This window comes from Protopterus annectens, chromosome 9.part0, assembly GCF_019279795.1.
Source record: "Protopterus annectens isolate FY-2018-M chromosome 9.part0, PAN1.0, whole genome shotgun sequence".
Lineage (NCBI taxonomy): Eukaryota > Metazoa > Chordata > Ceratodontiformes > Protopteridae > Protopterus > Protopterus annectens.
In genome coordinates this window covers 902516750-902537626 of record NC_056743.1, presented here as the reverse complement: position 1 = coordinate 902537626, position 20877 = coordinate 902516750, and the positions used below count along the sequence as shown (strand labels likewise).

The 20877-nt window shown below is 37.3% G+C and overlaps 1 protein-coding gene across 4 annotated transcripts in view; it reads right to left on the bottom strand.

Moving 5' to 3' along the window:
- Positions 1-17554: 17554 nt before the first annotated feature.
- Positions 17555-20877, bottom strand: part of RBMS2 (RNA binding motif single stranded interacting protein 2) — a 1165202-nt gene continuing 1161879 nt past the window's right edge. For all 4 annotated transcript variants that reach the window (XM_044083632.1, XM_044083630.1, XM_044083631.1 and 1 more), the window contains exon 14: positions 17555-17889. The gene's annotated coding sequence lies outside the window, so the exon portion shown is untranslated. The remainder of the gene's footprint in view (positions 17890-20877) is intronic.

Sequence of the window (20877 nt, the reverse complement as noted above, 5' to 3'; positions counted from 1 at the left end):
GCTTGAAACACATCAAGCCTAGCAAAACCGATTCCAGTCCTTCCGTAGGTTTTAAGTCTATTGCAGAAATAGCATCATGAAGCATCAGTACTTACTTAAAGGAACATTCTGCCTCTTCTGGGTCTTAGTAATATCTCCATATGAATCTCCTTTGCCCAAGCTAATGAGTGGTGAGATGCATTATATACAAACCGATTTAATAATGTTTGTCACAGCATGTTTAACTAATAAAAAGCCGGCTGAGGAAAAAATTAAGAACAGGTCTGTATTTTCAAGCCTTGGGAGTAAGGCATATGGTGAAGATGCCATGAGCACATTATTACTCTAAATATAATCCTTTCTCCTTTGTGCAAGTTCAGGATAACTGTTACACCACATCCTTAGTTTCTTCTCTCAAACTGCTCTTTAGCTCAACCTACCACTTCTACAACCAAGTCACAAAACATAACATCTCTGAAGCATAATACAAAAGCATCTATGGTTTTACAGTCTTTTCAATTTTTAGCAGCAAAATGCAAAGATATTTTTGGAACTATAAAATTATTTCTAATTCTGAATGTTTCCTTCTTTTTATTCTCTACAACTGGACAAGGTTTTACAAGTAATATCCCTCTCCTTTCCACCATTCTGAGGTTACACTCCAAATAAAGGTAATAAAAAGTAACTGCACAGTCTGAGGTAGATGAATGAGTTTTTCATAGAATAGCTTATGAATAGATGGTAAGAGCAAACCAACAGAAAAGGAGGCTAGGTAATAAGAGAGACATTCGTGCTCACACAGGCATTTCTCTGTCCCTTTGCAAATGCACTACTGATGTACACTGAAGTATACCTCACAGAAACAAGTGACGGCATGTAATCTACAAACGCCCAAGCACTGGATGTGATTGGGAGAATCACACCCTCCACAGACTATAAAGCAGTCATCTCACAGAGAGGCAATACGTTAACATACATTCCTACAGCTTCTGCCAAAATCATCACACAGTGGAATTTACATCAGGAATGAAGTAAATCTAAATCTACCCTTATAACCAAAAAATGGGTTCTACCATCTTAAACCTGAGCATATGGATGAGGAAGACTTCTCACAGGGGAGTGTTAGACATTGTAAAAGCCCTTCTATAAATAGTAGATTTTAATGTGAGAGAGAGTAACATAACTAACATTATTTTATGTTGAAATTACAGTTTTAACTGCCTACATAGCTTTTTTTTCTGACACACAGAAAGGGAGGACTCTGAGGATCACAGAGATGCTTTGAAAATGGTGCAGCAGAATGCATCACAAAGCAAGAAATGGATACTTGCAATTCACCTGAGATCAATTCAATAATGCAGAAAGTTGTTGAATGCAACATGTTAATCACAACTGCAGGTTTTTGTTGTGTGGGCGTCTTTTTCTGATTCAAGCTGTCAGTGTGTGTAAGGCAGACAGTACCCAGCACTTCTAGCCTACTGTAACCTAATTGTGGTACTGAATTTGCAGTGGTCAGTGTTATGATTTAGCACATTAAATGTGAGAAAATAACTTGGGCTGAACAAGAAATGCAAAAAGCTGCTTTTCTTGTTCTTTTGAAAAGATTTTCTATCATTTAGTTTTTCTTTTTACTCTCAGTTCTAGACAACTGCTGTCAGAAATGTGACAGCTAATTAACTGACTGTTGGCAGGTGATTGACGGTTCCTAATAACCCACCTCTTTCCCCATGAGACTTAAAAGCAATGGTTATCTGGGAGGTTTGTCCAGAGAAATGCTTTTATAACAACTTCAAAAACTAGCCCAAGTGCCAAGGAATATAGTGAAGAGCAAGTCAGCACCTATGACCATATTTAAGGCACTTAGGAATAAAATCCAATAGAACAATTGGGAAGAGGGTAAAGGGATGGATTAAGAAATGTTGATGCCAACTTTCAGTTATAATGGGGAGAGATAAGACCATGTACAGTACTGTACAGTACAGTTTTGAGAAACACTATGAAGGAAGGGCATTAGTCTGTTGCATGGCATACAACAGAGAATTTACTTAATGGTAAGGGGAGGAGAAGCTTGGAGTATGAGGAAAAGCTTTCACTACTGAACAAGTACAAAATGGAAAATGAAAGGAAAATGGTAGCAAACTAGTAAATAGCAGGATGGGCACAAGAAAGAAAAGTATATCCTTCGCAGCTGGAAGGCGAATAGTTTGAGAATGACTTCAAGAATTACTACCTCACAGAGAGGGTGGTGTTTCTAGTGAGAGTGATAGGCATAAAGGTTAGCTGAGGATCTCAGTGAGCTGGAGAGAGACTGGGGAGAAGGGTTGGGGAAAGGGAAATTGAGCGACAACTCACTAGGGGCCTTCTGCAACACTTGAATGGATGTGATGTACCTACAACCTTCCTTCAGCGTACTTGTATGGATTTATGACTTGGGAAGCCATACAAGGTGTACATGCAACCCAGGAAATAATTATGCTGGGTTCTACTGTGGTGTACATGATCATGCTACTCTGGTTGTGCAACAGGGTAAAGTGAGAAAACCAGAAGAAAAAAATACAATCTTGTATACAAGACAGTTTCAGCTAAACAAATGGTATATCCCAAATCTACAGATTCTGTCTGAAGATTTAAGTGGACATGGAATAACATAATGTGTTGGGAAAATACCACTTTGAAAACTGAAGAAAATTGACTGCAAATGTGTCATCAGTGCCCCTGTAGGATAAACAATTGGAAGAACTTTATTTCTTTTCTTTTCTATATGTATGAAGTGCAACGGCTATAGGAAATTTTGTGTGGCTCTTCAGTTCAGCCCCTAGAGTTCTGTATGCGAAAGATGTTACAGTGCAAGAAATGCCTGTACCAGTTTAGAAAAAAGTTAAGTCTGTGAGCTGCTAATCAATTACACTCTGCAGACTGGGTTCGAGTGCTTCAACCTTCTCTTACTTAAAATCTCAATGTAGAGAAAGTCAAGTAAGCACACACAATTAATTATGAAAACAGGCACTTTTGACCCGGAGTTAAAAATAAACATGGGAAGCAGCTTCTAAGTCCTATTTCTTGACATTTGCTATACCCAAGACCTCAAGGAAGACAATAAATTTAAAGTAACTTTCCAGTCCGATTGGGGTTTCCAAGATGTCATTCTTCATAAATACAGCTTATACTCCTGCATCGAAATGAGTCACAGACTTGGCCAGTTTAAAATATTCATTATTCTAAGTGCTTCAATCTGAAGTGGTCTGATGATGCTACTCATAAAAACAAAAAAGAAAGATGATACTCCATGTGTAAAGAGCAGCTTTTACACAGTCTCCACCCTGAAACAGGGGAGCACCGTGACCAACATCCATAATTAAAGTTTAAAGTGAAATGGCAGGATTCATTTCATTGAGATTCAATGTGTTGTAAACTGTCTAAACGTCATAACATCACAACAAAATACAAACGAGTGTTTATGTGGGGGGAATGCTGCAACTTCTAATCCACAATGTGGGGCTTTGCCTGAAATTCCCACTCTCAAATTATGCAAAGTCTGAAGATGGACAAATGCTGACTAAAAGTAAAAGTTAATTTTCAAACAAGTTTCTTTCTTTTTACTCTGATTCACCCAGCTATGTTGGCAGTATTAAACATGCAGCACAGCAGGTAGAACAAAACAGGACCCAGTGAAATTGACCATTTGACAATGCAAAATGCTGCCAAAACATAACTGACAGGTCTCAATTAAATTAGACATGTCAACACTTCATGTTCCCATGTATCCAGCTAATCAGCAAAGTTGTCTTCTGCAGTAGTGGGAGTTGGATTTCATCTTCTGGTATCTCTAGAATGGTATACTTTTGAATATTCTCTTATTACCATATTTTTGCAGGTGTGGGTTTCTGGTACGTATACACCATGACATCACATACCTGGCCCCTGTGCTGCTCTTCTCAGGAAGTACAATCTGTAAGGTAAAAACTAAAAACAAATAAGGATACATTTGGTGGGTTTTCACCAAACACATCTGCAGTAGCAGGATGGGAGCGTCAACCCAGACATGGGGTGAAAATTAACGCACCAAGTACACTCTGAAGAAAACTTCCCTGCATATAACTATAACTGACATAATGAGTACACAGCTGTTATATCTCAAGTAAAAAGTGGATGATTGTTAAGAATCCAACGTTCAAAAATTTTTAAAACCTTCAGGCAGGTACAGGAAGGTCAAACAACAATGGCTGAGAAGGCCAAGTCCTACTTGCACCAAACTGCCAAAAGAATCACACCTCTGTGCAATTAATGGCAAAGATGTGAACTGCTGCCTAACTACTGGCCCCACTACGCGTCTGCTACTGCATTACGTCTGAAGAAAGGACAAGAGGTGGTCATGGTTTCAGAGGAGTGGCCTTTGGCAGATGCATTTTCCAGGGGGAGGTCACTGTCTGATTGAACAAATCACTGCATTTAGCAATCTGAAAAGAATTCATTTAGTGTCTGCTATCCTCCTCATATGGAATAAGGAAGATGAACCATTCTCAGTTTCTCAGTGTGCTTTCTTCAGGTAAAATAGGAGATGATATTGCATACCCAATATATGAAGGGCACTTTCTCTTTCTCCCTCTCTCTCTCTCTGTCCTCCCTCTCCTCCCTGGATTCTTCCCTAGCAAAGAAAATACATACACAAACTGCTTTACATACAGCTCTGAAACAATTGTTTGGAAAAAATATGGTTTGGTTTTAAGTGGCATACATGTCTTATGAATGACCAAATGTGTTCCTACAAATAATGGTCTGCAGCTCAGTTATCCTTCAACCACAGGTGATTAACAAAAAACAGGATTTTGCAAGACAACTTTGTAGCTGCTGAAGTACCCGTTCTAAAGAAATAGTGATGTCTGGCAATTACTTCTCTGTACTGGGGCATGAATGGGTGCCATTTTGTTGTTAATATACTGTACCCTATTATGATATGCATGTTGAATACATGAGCACAGTCTCTGGTTTAAACATACTTTTCAGAATTTTGAAAGCAAGAAATGCTGCTTCTCCTTCCAGCTGCTTTATGTGAAGTCCTCTGCTCCTCATGGAACACAAAGGATGAACCCTGCTTCCTAACCCACTAATGAACTATTCATTATCAGGTTCTGCAAAGGCTTCTGCTGCAGAAAGGAAAGATCCATATTAAGATCGTTAGACCTTGTTCATTAATCTAGAGCCTGATGACATGGGGCCTAACATTTAAAGAGGACCCTGTGGACAATGTTTGATATAGACTGATGCTTCATAATCTTGCTGCAATGCCCATATCAGCATGTCTGATCATCATGGCTGCCATAAAACCCAATAGGTTCATAGTCCCAGCATGGACCTTCCTTTATGTTCTTATCCAAACTTATAGGCCCATCTTTGGACAGGAATTAATGGCACTGAATTGTGTCCAACATTGTGTCCAACTCCATCCTAAGAAAACAATCATCTAAGTTAGGACCAGAGAAGATTTCTCTCAGTTCAAGATTTCTAGGGTCTGTAACTGCAAGAATACATACCCAAACCATAGATGCTACAAGGGAATCCAATAATCTTTCCACAAAGAACCCATCACCCATTATGGAAACACGTGGAGGTGTTTTTCCATAAGGCCCTTACAATCAGAGCAAGTAAACTGGTAAAAATTCTAATAGTAAAACAGAAACACTGCCATCACACTTTGTACTAAAAGTAATAATCACTCAAAGGAACTTTTTGTGTGGATGTCATAGTGATGTGATGAAAGGCATAACATGTCCAGAAACAAAATCTAGGCACCCTGCAAGAGCAGGACTATTGTCCCATGGAGAAATGCTACCCAGAATATGATGCACATGATTAGCTTGTTGAAGTTGCTAAGATCTGGATGGGACAGGGCTCTTCAACCTTCAAAACAAGGAAGAGGGGAAAAGAACACGTGGCTTTCCTCTGAAGGAGAATGGGGGTCTCCTGCCCTATTGTGGAGCATAGCCTTGGCTTGTCCCAAGAGCTCTGTGGAGAACAACCCAGTGAATCTCTTTCTTGGGGAGTGCAAGCTGACCCTAAAACACATCTGCATGTAAACATATCTAGAGTTCACTGTTCTGTGGTGAAAAATCTCTAAACTGGACAACTGGTTTCATATAATCAAGATGGCAACCATTAAGCTGAGGGAGGTCCTCTCTCAAATTTCACCAAAACAATGCTACACAGCTTGATGCTTAAGGACCTTCTTTATTTTTGTGTGTGTGTGTGTGTGTGTGGGGGGGGGGGGGGGTTGCTACTGTTTTTTATAAATATGGAATGGTTTACTAGACTACAAAGGCTCCATGAGGTTGCTGCAAAGGACAACCACAGTGGCTAATGACCACTTTGCATTCCAAATAGCAACGTTATGGATAAATGACCCAACACCTGGACTTCCAAATTAATATACTGGAACTAACATAAACAAAAATACTTACAATTCAAGCTGAACTCCAGTAGCAAGGGAAAAGACTTGTGGGTATGTTGCAGATATTTTACATTTATTCTGTTGCTTGGTAGCTGGGGAGATGTTTTGCAATACATCAGCCAGTACAGAGGACTGCATCAAGGGTAGCTACTGCTAAAGGACTCTGTGGGGAACTCTTTTGAGATAGCTAATGGATTTTAGAGGTTAGTGTGCATTTTTATTTTAGGGAGATTTTTGCTGCTAATTTTGACTCCAGCATTGGAGGCATGTGTTGGGGAAGTAACTGATAGAAGTTGTATGCATAACATATTTATTCCTGAAATGTATGCCTTTTAATGTGAACTGTTAGCTTACTATTTTAAATTCAGGATTACTTTTCTGAATGCATTTTGGCTGGACCTGTCACATTTTTTAAACTTTTCAAAACAGTTCTTTACTATTGAGGGGCACTTCTTTCCTGTCGTTGGGTTGTAGCGTTTTGTTAGTTTTGTATGACTTTTTATAGAATATGTACCATGCATTTAAATGTGTGAGTGTTTCTATGTGCTTTTTTACTATTGCTGTGAATAATTGTACATTGCCACTTTAGATTTGCTGCTAAGTTAGAATTTGGATTTAATATAGTGGTGGTGTCAGCTAAGTTTGTGTGTTTGGTACTTTTATTTAAAATTTGTAATTGTGCTAATTTGTTTTCTTAATGATCATTTGGGTTTTGTATAATATATAATAACTAGATGTGTACACTTTGGTGAACTATAGTTAATTGCTGCTGTTTTCAGTTTTGATTATGGTTCTAGTGACACACACAGAAACCATAGACAAACTGTTGACACTTGTATCTAGGTCCAGGACAACGACATTCTCACACACATTTACTACAGAATAGTTGAGACCTGTAGCAAAAATGTGTGCCAGATAGTAAGGTTTTGGCAGGATCTGGAGCCGAAAGAGGGCCCAAACTGAAAAATCTTGCCATTTATGTTAGCACATTTCATAGTATTTCTGGTGTTGTGAAGTGTCAAGAGGCTCAGAGAATGATCTGAAATGGTCTTTGGTCAATGCCATTACCATAGCGTGTACTAGGGGGTGCATCTACTATAAGTACTGTGACACTGCATCCAGGGCTGACCTTTACACTTGAATCAGCGCTAAGGGTCCTAATGTTGAGAATCCAGCACTACACTCTGCCAGCAACAGTGATGACAAAGCATTTGCACTGAGCCTCCCTTCTTAGTGATTGTCTGGTGCCAGTTTTGATATCAGTGTTCCTGGGCCAAGGGCTTGAAGAATGAAAACTCTCACCTAAAAACTGGAGTGGAAAAGGTCATTGGGTAAAAAAGCTGGACTGAAGCCAAGGACACAGCTGGTGTTGACAAAACCGAAACATTTCATTGGTGCCAGCGGAATGTTAGCCATGAAGCAACAGACACTGGAGCAGGGCCCAATGAGGAGGCTAGAAAGAAGGAAAAGTGAGTAACTCTATTCCTGTCCATCTCTCAACAAAAATGGGATGGGATGAGATCCAGATCCAACTGGGCCTGCAGCACTGCATTTAATTTCAATGAATTTATATACATGCATACAGATGTATGATGAAATGGAATGTAACAATCTGGGGGGGGGGGGCTGCCTGGAAAGGTCCAGTTCCAAAACAAAGGAATACTTAACTTACTTCATTACTGGACTCCATTCAAAGTTTTTTTTTTTTTTGCATGATGATTCTATGTTACTCGCACAGCCAATTCAAACACACTTTTATTTCCAAATTTTTCTCACAAGTTTTCTGTCCTTTATGTGAGAAACTTTATGGGAGGGAAGGAATTCTCTAGAAGCAGGTGCATAGTGTTTTCTAGAAGCTTTGTCCCTAGAATCAGCTCTGGAAATGTTTACTGGAAGGTATACAACCTTGGGAACTGGATGGCTCTGATGTATCCTCCCTACATAACTATCCTTTAACTGACAAAAGGAATAAATGGATTCTTAAAGTATGTTAATCTACATTTCTCCATTCAGATATGCATGTTTGAGTGGGTAACACTCAAACATGCATATCTGCCTTTGGTTGGATTTTATGGCTAAAAATCTAATGTTTTTTGAAATAAAAAGCTTTTTCAATAATGTTTTATATACAATAACAACAAAGTAATAAAATTAATCACAGCAGAAACGAAACCAGCTTGTCAAAACAGTGGTTCGTCAATTATGGTATCAAAGACATTAGCCACCAGTACTTTATTATAAGTGCAACAGGTGGGAAGCCCCAAATGAAGGTAAGCTACATCCTACAGGAGGAGAAATGAGCAACTAGGAAGTGAATGTATTATAGAAAAATTGGAATTTTCTCAGCAAAAAATGCAATAGAAAGATGAGCAATTCAAAGAAATGGCGCAACACCGTACTAATTCCTCCAAAACACAGCTGAAGCCCAGGGCAGATTATTGCCCATTTAAGCAAGATAAGTGGCAAACGAAATCTGAAAAGTGAAGGCAGAATGCAGAGTACTTTAAGTAAAAGGGGAGAGCTGAAGTACTGAGAAGTTTAGATTGTTGTGGAACACACCAATAGCTGGTGCTAAAATCCTAGAGATCAAGAGAATTAACTAAACTGTAGCAGATCTCTCAACCGTGTCACTTGCTCAAACACACCAAGTCCACTGAAGTTTTTTTTTTAAGTTATGTGAATTACACAAAAAAATATATACACTGCAGTGAAAATATACTTGAAAACTTCAGCAGGCCATGTGGAATGTTTTCTAACAAACACTGAGAGAAGTACCCAAGAATGTGAGTGATCACAGAGATCTTCCTCCAGGGCAGCTCATTAAAGAATCAGGCCCTCTCTGCCTCCTCTCCTACATAAAGGAAATAAGAAAATAAAAAACATCCTGTTGCATTGAAGAAACAAAGGAGGTAGCTATCTTAGTGCCACTGGGGAATGGTGTAGGCTGGCCAAGGGCAGTGTCATTCAAGGCATATTACTGATCATGTGGATAATTGATAATTGCATCTATTATACTTACAATGTGAAAATACAAATTCTTTAGCAAAGTTTACGTCTACTATAATTTTTTTTTTCTTTGATCCTCCTAAACACCAGGTCTCTCTCCTGGCAACCCTACTGACCAACATTATTCCTCTTTGGTAGGAGTCTTGTGACATGCATGTTTCTTGGGAGTGTGGGGCAAGTGCACTGAAAGTGGGGGCCATCACCTACAAGAAGGAATGGGGGAAGTTCCTTTAAGGATCTATCAACACTATGCATGCTAGGTAGTATGTTCACTTTAAATTTTAGACAGGATAGTGAAGTGGGTTCCCTCATTTCCTACACCACCTTTGCAGTGAATTTTTGAATGGAGGTCATTAGTCTTATGTATCACTTCAAATCTGAGACCTAAAGTAAAGTTTGCAACTTCCTAGAACATTCTGACCTCACTTGTGCATGGTAGTCACTGCTCTTTGTGATCATTCCACTATTGACTTTACAGAAAATTGTTTATTTTCTGTACTTTAATGAAGTCTTTGGGTCAGAATTTCTGCCTTGAGTTCTACAATGGTTCAGTTTTTTGCAGAATCTTAAACCTAATTACTGTAGCAAGCGTTTACTTTAACTTGCACCCCACTCAGTAGATGACAGGCCATAAAATGCCACTATGAATATGCCTAAATACTGAGCAGAAAACTACTATGGTTTAGCCTTTTTTTCCCTGTCATACCGTACCAGTGAATAGGAGTTACTTCCACTGGTAAGTAGTTAATAATTCAGCACTAAAAACTTACCACTCAGCTGCTTGTGAACTCGTTTTTTTTCACTCTTATGACCCACTACATCTGATTCAGATCCCAGCTCCAGTTAATAGGATGCTACTTAACAGCAACTCTTGGCTGTGAAATGGGAACATTATGTAACTGTAACCACTGAGGCATAAAGATGTGAAACTCTTTAGACTATTCCCCTTCCATGACGCAATGGGTACAACATTATTTGTCTGCACTGGCTAGAAAACAGCTGAACATGTTTGTTGTTAAATGGACGGAGGGAACCACTTTGACTTAAAGTACCACAGACCTGAAATACTAATTCACTGCATGCACAGCCTGTGTCAAGTACAGCTGTCAGATGTATTTTTATCCCATCCTGTCATACCTCCAACCTGTAACTACATCAAAAAGTGCAATTACACATCCCAGATTCTTCATCTGGTCAGAGAACAGGAAAATGATTAACTCTACCATACAAATGGAAGAATTTATGGAGTGCAGTAATCTACAATTCAGCTTCTTAAGTATGGTATAAATGGAATCCCACAATGACAGCTGCTCCACAGTGCAAACCCTGGATTTAGCAAGTTTAGGAAGGCTTACACATTTGATATGCCCACACTGACAAGCAATACTCATGCCTTCTTGTTGGCATCTCTTGCCCTAAAAGTACCACCGTGTGATGCAAAAAGTGATCTTGCAGGAATGGCTCCAACAATACCCACTTTAACCATTTTCTTGATTTGTTAAAGGATATTTCAAATGGCCAGCCCGAATGGCAGGGATACCAATACTGATATTCAAGAAGGCCCTGACTCTCAAAGATGTGGAAATCCAATGTTGTAACACTTCCACAGTGACTATGATATTATCAGAATACTACAAGGCTGATGTCAAGAAAAAAGGCCACAAGAGGAAAATGCAATAAGTTATAAGCCATGGTAAAGCCAAACACTGCATGAATGTGGGTGTTATTAGTAATAAAAAATCTCCATATAAAAGTGAAATAATATACACCAAGATTATGGTCAGCTATAACTGGATATGAACTACCTTCATCTGTTAGAAAAGCAGCTTTAGGGAAACAAGATCTACATTGAATTCCTTAGTGATATTGCTAGCTCTTTTTGCTTAAAAATAAAGTGGCATAAAATATTTAATATTACAATAGCAGAGGTAACAGTGCTGAAGGCTCTTAAACATGCTAAACAATGACTCAGAAGGCCACATGTTGTAACTTACTGTACGGGATCTGGGTTTGTATGAACAGCTCTCCCCTGAACAACTGACCAATTGCCATTAGTACTGTGTGTCAGCCACATGCTGATAATTTATTTTCACATTTATTCTCATTTGTATCCTGTCAGTATCCAACCCATCAATGACTTACTAAGCACTGCAGAGTGCAGAAATGGAAGCTGTGGGAACCAAACTTGTTTGCAGCATAATCAATTTGCAGCTCACTATACCTAAAAACTAAACTATGACATCAGACTTTGGAGATTTCAAGCAATTAAAAATTGCATTAGCTGAGTCTTCCTTCCAGCTTACCACTACCCCTCATGTAATTGGTGTGTTACTGCCTACAATAAGTTTTACATGAGTGCATGCATTAACATGTTGCCTCACACACCAGAAGTGGGTGTGTCTGACTTCTCTGTGCTTATGGAAAACCTAATGGGTTGGACAATGGTGGGCAGGACTGGGACTCTGAAAAGTAGAACTTACGGATAGGAAACAGTCATCTAAAAGCTAGAGTTCAAGCTCACAAACCCTCTTCCTTTGATTTTTCAGGTCCATCAGTACTACTTCCTAATTAAAGCCTTCCATATGCTGAACTTTTCAAACAGGCTAGAAATCAAGTAGGAGTTGTCCGGAAGATATTTAAGTCCAGTAGTATTTTGGCATGGTAGGTAAGGTATTTTTTTTTGTTTGTTTTTTCATTTAATCAAACCAGATGTTTAACTGGGAAGTATCTGAGAATCAGAAGCCAGTCCGTGATCTGCAGATTATCTGTCCATCTGCCTAGGCTTGAGATTTCTACTTACTACAGAAAAAAATCTGTGAAAATGGTGGCCCACTTTCAGGGAATAGTTCTATTTTCCCCATAGAAAAATAAAACTGCCTTGTAAGTCCAATTCCAATGATCGCAAAGGGAGTAATGAAGTAAAACAAAAACATAGGAAACACAGTTCCTAAATACTGCAAAAAAGTCAAGACTCAGTCTTTCCCTACAGTTAAAAAAATAAAAAAAGTTATTTACTCTAAAATTCTAACCAAAATATCTAAATCTATTACAAACTACGACTAGAAGTCCTCTTTAAAAAATAAAACCAAAAGATTCACAAAAAATGACCAAATTTGAAGAACACTTAGAAATTATTTTAGCTTTCCAAAGGGGAAAAAAGCCAGCAGCATTGTAAAGAAATAAGCTGAACCCCCCCCCCCCCCCAAAGAAATTTGAAAGCAGTAGGGCATGGGTCACATGCTTGACACAACAAAGAACAGAATGAAAAATAAATCAACAGCAAAATCAAAAAGAACTTGCAGATTCAAGCTTTTTCAAGAGAAGCAATCCATATCTAAGACGGCAACTTCAAACTGCTTCCTCCACACCACTGCATTGGATACTAATTTGTCTCTGCTTTTAGTGCCAAACCAAAGCACTGCAAACAGCGACCTTATGTGCAATTTATCACCTCATTAGAAACTAGATTCAAAATGGTCGGATGAGGAGCCTACGACTACTTATGCCATTGTTTAAAGCAATTCAAGCTAGCAGCCATCACATTAAATAGTGAAGTTCTTCATTCACAGAAGTAACTGCCCCTTGTTCATCGAGTCACACTGTGAATTTTAAGTGCACAAATCCCCAAACTACTACAGAAAATAAAAAATGCTGTGTGTACATGCCGTATAAGTTTATAGGTTCATATGTTGGTACTAGGCTATCAGCCCTAGGGGCCTATACAAGCCTAGCAATTCACTGGATATTTCTTCCCACGATATTTACTTCCCTTGACCCCTGACTAGCACAGTTTTAGAAACTCTCCTCTGCAAGGGATGCTTTTGTAAGTTCCTTTGTCTACAAATACGGCATGTCACACCATGCAGGTGTGCAAATTTTGGTTACCAAAACATGCACCCATGTTTGCAAATTCAAACCTACCCTCTCCTCAATATCACAAAATGATTATTGTGGACTGCTTAAATGAGACACCAAGTAATCATCCAGGTTACCAGGATAATAGTTAATTCTGTGCTCTGTAAATATTTTTTATTTAATGTAGGCAGATATCTTTATCTATTTATACAGATATGTATATATGCACTGTGTATATACATATATTAAATATATTCTGGAGAACTATATATATATATATATATATATATATATATATATATATATATATTAGATTTCATTTTGATTGTCTTGTGCTTAAGAGCTCAAACTGCATATTTGTGTTAGGTCACTAATGGCCGTCTCCTCCTTTTTTGTGTGTGAAATTAAGGCTTTGAAAAAGCACCTGTCTTCTACACATAACAGCATTCACCAAAAAAGTTACTAGTTTATCTTCTGATATAGTAGCTAGTGATAATGCCATGACTTTCAACTTTTTCCCTTAAAGGACTACACTGAATCACTATAACTTGCTCCAAACTTTTGTTTTAAATTCACTGTTTTGTTCTAGTATTACGACACACACTATAACAGCTGACTTTGTGAAATAACTTGTTTTGCAAAGTTTGTGAAGTTATTTCCATACCTAGAAAAGTAAAGATTTAGTGTCATCTTTTAATATCAGTGATCACATTGGCAGCTTTAAAATACACAGAGAAGACACAAGCAGTGAAATAAGCTTTTTACTGCACTTCATACAGAGCACTATGAGTTTAACCAGAAAAAATAAATAAATAATCGGTAGAAATTTTTTGGGCTCTGTATTTATAGTGCAGTTAAAAGACCAGCTAAGTCATAGCAGAGGATGGATGCTAGAAACTCACAGAAGGAATGCCATAATAAAACTTAATCTGAGTGCATTTACTGTAATGTAATAATGCAGTACAGATTAGTAATGGATGATTTCTGGAAGTACTACAAAAATATAATGGGCAACAGAAATTTATGATGCCTTTTGATCACTGAATACCATAAATTATTTTTAATTGCTGGTATTGGAACCTCAGCATAACAAAGGTATCAAATGCAGTCATTTAGCATATGAAAGGGTACTGTAAGAGACAAGGGTGTTCAAAAACATACTGGTGAATACTTAAGGGGTGTACTACAGAGAATAAAAAAAATAATGCCATTTACAGGCATCTGGAATGAGAGAAAAATCATATGGCAGAATATGTGGCATAAAACACTTGCAGAACACCAGACACTAAGCATTTTATAAGTGCAGATGTTTGGATTCATGTATTGAAGTCTTGGCCAGCTCCTTTACTTGTAACCTGTATGAGAATTGGATATAAACAGATTACACAAAATTAAACTGCTTTAATAGGTATTTAAGTATTACTTTCTAATCTCTACATGTAGTGTTGCCTTGGATCACCATAGTGTAGTTTATTAATCTCCAGATCCTTGTTGTATATGGAGGAATTTTAACTGACTGCTTTGAAAACTTACTCTTGGAGAAAAAAAATAATGTTGTGTTGTTGTAGTTGCATGTTTCTGGTAAAGGCCTTGAAAGAAATCAAAACTGGCAGAGTGATGCTGGCTGTTGGTCCTTGTTCTACTTCTGTATTTCGTGTTTTGCTCACAGACTCTGAGTGATGGTATGCAGCCCCCACCTCTGTGATAGGTAGTTCTGTTTGCTCTTGATTCCTGTTTCTGATGCCCTTATTTAATAATGCGACTTGCAATTGTGAGGCACTGCTCCATATAAAGTAACCATTCCTTATAAAGAAGGATCTGGACTGTAGATTTTATTCTGTGATGACATCAAATCTGTCACTTGGTATTCCAGACTAAGCACAGACAACTACTTCAAGTCTACAAATGAATTTAATTCTCAACTACCCTTATGCCACACTGATACAAAGTTAATGAGAAAGCAAGTTCTTATGCAGCTTTAACTGCATGAGTACCCTACAATACGACACTAATGGGATTTGTTTCAGGAAAGGACCACCATGCTATTAGCACTGTGGTCAACATCACAGTCCAAAGAACTTTTGTTGGCTACAAGGAGGATTGCATTTTTGATTCTGGAGTCTGTGTATCTTTGTGCACTAACTCTGTGTATCACTAACCTAGGTCAGAGCAAGACTACAATTTTTTACAATGTAAGAAAACTGCTTCTCTGATCAGAAACATGGCCACTTTAGTCTGTGCACACTTGAATACCTCCACCTGAAAGTTTATGCTGAGCTTAAAAGGTAAGCAGATATGTAACATCTCTGGTAAGCATGTCAACTGTCTGGCTGCAGTAGAATTATGTCTCAACAATGAAGCCTTGCCGGCATCAGTGTTACTGAGCAATCTTTATACTAATAACGGATTAAGATTCAAATGGACCAAAAACACTGCCCATATGGTAACTAAGAAGTCCAAAGAAGCACAATTGTACTGTGGTACACGTTTTCTACTGTCCCAATCTGTGTACAACATCACTGCTGGAGGCAACCATTTATGTTCTGTGCACATTCTACCAACTAAGTGGTACTCTGCATGCCTTAACATGCAACAGTCATTGTATTCATGAAGCTGCTGTCATGCAGCTCTATTTCTTATTTAGATCATGTACCACTGTATCCAGCACCATCTAACATTTAAAAAGAATATATCTCTTCAAAGTTATCCTTTATTAAGAAACTTGTATATTTTCATCTCTTGCCCTATAAAACTGTAAAAGGCTATACTGTGTACATATCTGTGCTGTAAACAAAAATTTAGTCAGTTCTGCTTGTTCTGTGCTTTATGAACCACAATATTGCTGAATTGCACTCAGGAAAAAAATCTGATCAGTCAAGTACACACTTGCTACACCACTAACTGGGTTTCAGATTTTTCAAAATCAGAACTCCAGTGCAGGGATGTAGCTAGCTATTTTTGCACCTGATGCTGTTCTGCAACCCCCTCTGCAGTTAAGCACGCCTTTTTTTCTGAATATGGCCAACGATATATGTTGTTACTTTACACTGGAATACTGGATTTGATGAAAAAGCTTGTGACTTGACCTACATTGTTTATGCTAAGCAAAGGTAGTAGGTGAACAAGAAAAAGGGGTAGGCAGTGTCCAACTGCACTTGCAGCTTGTCACTGGACATCTAAGAAATGGGCACACTGTTTGTTTTTTTTTTTCTAGCACAAAGAGCAACTGCAGAATATCCTGTTAATGCAGCTTTGTGCAGTTACAGCAAGTATGATGCCTTAAAGGTTTGCTGTTCTCTTAATTTTGTTTAAAATATTGTCCTGGGATATATGTCAAAATGCACAACCAGTCATGCCCTTGGCTGACCTGTAGGGCATTTACTACGTTTCAAACCTGCTGACCATACTAATTAATTACTCATGACAGCTCCCTTGGCAGCCCTCTTTGTAAGGCTAGCTGTGATTCGTGACTTATTGCTGGTTAAGCATATTACATTAATGAGGTATAATGCAGGTTTTATCAAACTGTATGCTTTCACTGGAAATCCAGAAACACTACATAACAGAAGGACTAGCTTGTCTTTCTGAATAAAAGAGTGTGCAACAGAACAACAGAGCATATCTTTATACTGACATTAATGTATAATGGGCCTGTTATAAATGGAACGTTTTAAGAATTCAGTTACCTAACACGTTTTTAATTGATTTTTTTTAATTTGCATAAAATCTCAACAAGCAATGCTCAGTTAAAGAAAGATCAGATTTGGTCATTTGAGACACTGATGTAGGGGACTGAATTCCTCCGTGTTTAAGTTTTGGACGGATAACTTTTTTATGTAATAAAATGACTCATTGAAACAATGAAAAAGTAGCAAACTGAAAACTGTAACAGGTGAGAACTTGAAGCAGCTAGAGATAAAAATCCCTGACTATGGTTGATTTTGTAAAACAAGAAAATAACTGAAATGTGTGGGAAAAGGAGACTAGATAGTGCCTACAGAATCTTATTTAGCGCAATCTGTCCATTCTTACAAGTAATGAAAGAGGAGGTGGAGGAAGCAGTTTTTAAAATTGCCAGTAAAGTGTTAGTGTTTTCAACAGACCAACAAAACAGCTATCTGTGCTACACCACCTCAGAAAGACAAATGAAATGATTGCATGGTAAAATCTGTACAAAACTGACGAACGGCAGCTAACAAATGACAAATAAACAACCTTTGCATATTTTTAAATCACTTAAAAAATGAGATATGACTTATCGTATCTCTCTTTTCCTTTTGCATTCTGGCACCCAGAATGAAATTTAAATTATAATTTGTTATTCTTTGCATTGTCTCCTGTTCACAAAAATAATTTCTTTGTTTTTTCCTGTTATCAAAATAGACTTCTTTTCCACCGTTTTTTTTTTTTTTTTTTTTTTTTTAACTTTCCACCTCCTTTGGTTGCTTATGATAGAAAGTCTATTAAAATGTTTTCTTTTCAAAAGAAAGAAAAACTTTTGTTTTTATTTTGTCTTTTTTTTCAGTCCATCATGACATTATGAAGTCCTTTTCCAGAGCTAGCTGTTCCGAATAGCTCCCTGGTTGTAGTTGCTGGAGATGGATCTAAAAAGACAAAACAACAAGTGAACTGAATGCAAACATACTGAAGACCTAAGGTCATAGCAGTAAATTACAGTAACATCGCCTGAGGTGGTCATATGCAATAATACTTTTTACTGTTCTTTCATATAAGACATACAGTAAGCCTATATTTATAAATGCAAGTATATAACCGCAGTGTTTAATTCAGCACATTCCATTTTACTTTAAATTCTTAACACAAATGGGCACACGGGGGGGGGGGGCATACTGTACTTCCAATGTTCTGCTATGCTGACAGTTATAAAACTGTTTTAAATTTTCTTTCTGGAAAAAACACATTTTGAATCCTTCCATGAAGGTCTACACAATCTAACATTTCCAACACTACAGTTACAACTTATTACTAATTTTAATTTTTTCTTAGCCCTGAATGTTCTCATGGTGTAGACATACTGACGTGACCTTGTTTTCTTGTAAATTTATTTCTTCCCCATGATGTGCTGTGATGGCACAACTGATGAAATTATAGTGTCCTACTCTGTATTGTCAGATCATAGTTTAATTCACTTAGAATGGAACCAGGGAAAATATTGTCAGGTCTGAGAATCTTCAGTAAAAATGTGTGTGACTTTGCAATGACTCTTAAAGAAGTCTTTCTCGCATATGTGTTGTAACATCTAAGAACAGTTCTTGAAAAAGGATACAGAAATAACTTAAATAACTTAACTTTTTAAAAGTGATCTTTTGTGAGTTTCAGGTCCTGTCCTGCTACTTTGTCAGCCACAGTGTTAAATATCTTGGCGTGCTAAGCTAATTAATGAAATTTCTTTCATTGGTTATCATGTTTATTCACCTTTTGACTATATACAATGTAACAGGTTTACAGCCCCAGGAGATGCATATTTTAAGCCTGAAGAGCTCTATGACCTCATTGGATGTGAAATGACAAAAAAGTGCTACAGGTGCATTGTTGTGTGCTCGTTGGCAAAATACTTTCAGATATAATAGGCACTGTGAAACAACAGCAAGGGAGACAAACTTCTGATGCAAGGAAGGCAAATTCAGTTCCTAGTATGGTATGCATTAAGGAAGCTGTTCTGGATAGAAATGCCATATACTTATTTTTTTTTAATATGAGAAGGTAAGAAGGTCATTCTCTAGGGATGGAAATACACTCTATGGAAACGAAATGCTACATTTACAGTGTAGTTATCCTTTAAAGCTTCTGCTCAATCAAATGGCTTGTGTGACCAATCCTCTGTTTATTTTTAATCCTGTATAGATCTAGACACCCAGCAGAACAAAAGCACTATTTTTTATGCCTGATTTACAGACTTCTGTTGTCCTTGAAGTCTGGATTGGTAAAGTTACAATCGGCAGGAAAACAAATAAGTAACATTAGCATAATTAAAACAACAGTAAAAAGGTATTCTAATATATTACTTAGAATCATGCAACTGTGCACAAGAGGCAACAACAATCAGTACATTAAGAGGTGCAATATTTCTTATAATACAAACAAGATTAAACTGAGGCTTTAAGCATTCTCACAGTGATACAATCAAGTGATCCACTATAAGATCAGAGTCCAAAAAATGTCAGGAGCAGGGGAAAAACGGACAAGGGAGCTGAAAGAAAACAGCTATGTGTCCTGAGTTAGTCAGTGGAAGCTATTCAATAGCAATTAATACTTCAGTAAACTGAGAAAAAACAGCAGTGTTGGGATTCACAGAACATCTATAAAGGTGAACACTGCTGACTGTTTTGCCTGGAAGATTGACATTTGTGTTTCCATTCTCAAGTAAATAAAGTTACTGGGGAACACATGGTACTAATATATATATCTGTAAAACTGATTGTTGTGACAAAGCAATAAATATAGTTAGGAGTTGATTCATGTAAATGTGGATACCAAGAGCTAACACAACATTTTTAACATAAAATAGATAATGGAGCGGAATCGACCCTAGAATAAAACACACACTAGAAATAAAAATTCCGCTGTAATGGTATCACAGTCCCAGCATTTTGCAGAGTAGCACGAACTGGAGATTAACTACAGAAAAATCTTTTATTGTAGACCAATAGACAATAGGTTAAGCGCTTTCATCTACAATGTGTAGACTTTTTCAGAAGAACACTACATAAATTAGTCAGATGGGTTAAATACATTTCATAAACCAATCAGAACAACGTCACAATAAACCAAGATGAACATTTAAAGTGCACTAACTGAAATAAAAACTACATATCATATTTAATCAACATTTCATCCCTTGTTGACTATAAGTACTATACATATAAGGAATAAATTAATAAATACACACACACACACACATATATATATATATATATATATATATATATATATATATAATCGACTATAAAATGTATTAGACTTAAAAAATATAAAGGTAAATGTCTTCATAGCATTATATTCTAACTTCATGGAAATAAAGTCATTAATACCTGGGTGTGCTGCTGCATTAAGTAATATCTGCCATTTAATCTCGTTTTCACCCAGTTTAGTCCTAACATTCTCTCCCCTAGGGTTAACTTTAACTTGTTCCAGTATGGCAAATTTAAATAAATCACAGTTTGGACTTGAGATTAAATGGCAGATATTACTTAATGCAGCAGCGCATCCAGGTATTAATAACTTTATTTTCCATTAAACCAATGCTTGAAGCTAGAATATAATGCTATGAAGACATTTACCTTTATATTTTTAAGTCTAAGTGCGTAAATGGGCGTGCCTTCGTTGAAGGTTGGGCGTCGAGCTGGCACCTCGGCATTTCATATAAATCTACTGCCAATCATTAGCTGACTGGAGTTCCGCTGTGGCGACTCCTTACCGGGAAAAGCTGAAAGACAAACAACAACATTTTATATTTTATAGTCTATTTATATATATATATATATATATATATATATATATATATATATATATATATGTATGTATTTATTAATTTATTCATTATATGTATAGTATTTATAGTCAACAAGGGA